The sequence below is a fragment of the Physella acuta genome, unplaced genomic scaffold (assembly GCF_028476545.2).
Source record: "Physella acuta isolate Inbredline_101_S28 unplaced genomic scaffold, ASM2847654v3 ptg000335l, whole genome shotgun sequence".
Taxonomy (NCBI): Eukaryota; Metazoa; Mollusca; class Gastropoda; family Physidae; genus Physella; species Physella acuta.
In genome coordinates, this window is record NW_026731854.1 from 1,302,959 (window position 1) to 1,304,780 (window position 1,822).

Below are 1,822 nucleotides of genomic sequence, written 5' to 3' on the forward strand. Positions count from 1 at the left end.
GTCTAGGGTCATTAATTTTTTATGTGTAGTGTCATTAATTGTTGGCGTGTATAGTCAATAATTGTTGGTGTCTAGGGTCATTACTTGTTGATGTGTAGGGTCATTAATTGTTGTTGTGTAGGGTCATTAATTATTAGTGTGTAGGGTCATTAATTGATGGTGTGTAGGGTCACTAATTGTTGTTGTGTAGGGTCATTACTTGTTGGAGTGTAGTGTTCACTCTTTTTGGTGTGTGAATGTTTTTTATATGTTTGGGTTTAACTTATTGCTGCATAGGGTGATTTATGTTTGGTGTGTAGTGTTGATAAACGACGACAACCGTAAAATCACAGTCTTAATCTGGTCTAATGAATGTCAAAACACACTTGTCACCTTGAGCCTGTCTAATGATTGAAGTTGGTCATATGTTACGTCTGGTGGACGTTTGCTTTCGTGAGTTTTGGCGTAAAATGTTTGTGTGTATGTTTATTACGTATTGGGGTGTAGGGCTGGTAGGTGTGTAACGTTGTTTATACGTGTTAAGGGACGTAACCTTACACATAAGCAGAGTGCTTTGTTGGGAATGGAAGATGATAGAGGTGGAATCTTGAGGTATATGTGTATGCAGCTGTAGATGTGTTGTTCTCTTAGAAGTTTCTCTTAGAATTGGTTTGTTGAAGAAGTAAGAAACTTGCCTGTAAGAAGTGTGTTTGAAATGGTATTGCGATGCACATGTTGTGCTAATCAGTAGATTTCTTGGAATGTTTTAATCTCATTTTGTAAACTAAAAAAAAAACAAAATGAAAATAAAGCAAAAATTGTATATAAATATATATATATATATATATATATATATATATATATATATATATATGCGTGTGTATGTGATATTGTGTATGACAGAACTGTCGGTAAGAACTGTATGTAATCGCAATTCGAGTGAAAAGAAATTGTTTTAATCTCATTTTGTAAACTAAAAAAAAACAAAATGAAAATAAAGCAAAAATTGTATATAAATATATATATGCGTGTGTATGTGATATTGTGTATGACAGAACTGTCGGTAAGAACTGTATGTAATCGCAATTTGAGTGAAAAGAAATTGTTTATACGTGTAAACATTCTTTGAAATAAGGTAGGCCTATTTCATTGATCATGTTAATCATGATATTCCTGTTAAAATTATGTATTTTATATTTTTAAATATTGTATTGGTTACTGCATTACTATATTTGCATCATTATCAAATACTGAATCTACTTTCTGTAGTGTTTTATATTGTCTAAATTCTAAATAAATGCTATTATATTAATATAATGTGATTATAAATCTATACTTATATGTGTACTTAATTTTTAGTCAGATTAGAAAGAAATTTGGTGCTGACTTTTATTATTGAATATTTTTGTCTCGTTATTGTCACTCATTGTTTTATCTGTTCGTTATTAAAACCTTTTGACTTTCCTGAAATATGTTATGTGCAAAGACGAAATATTGAGAAAATTAATTACATTTTAAACTTTGTATTATCGTTAAATTATGACATTAGTTAAATATAAGTTGCATTCGTTAATTTGTATCCTCTTTTGTTTTAATAGAATTATAAGGTCTAGCATATCAGATTAGTATACTATTTATTATTCCGTTGCAATATGTTACAAATTTCCTGCGTTTCTGTAATAAAGATTTAAAATGTTTGAGCCGATAGGTGTTGTTTCCTCAACAAATAGGATCTAATACAATACGAATGATATATTTTTAAGTTCACAATTAACAACCCTACTTAATTACCATGTGCACCAAACAGTTAGATTTACATATACTTAAAAAAATAAAGTAAAAC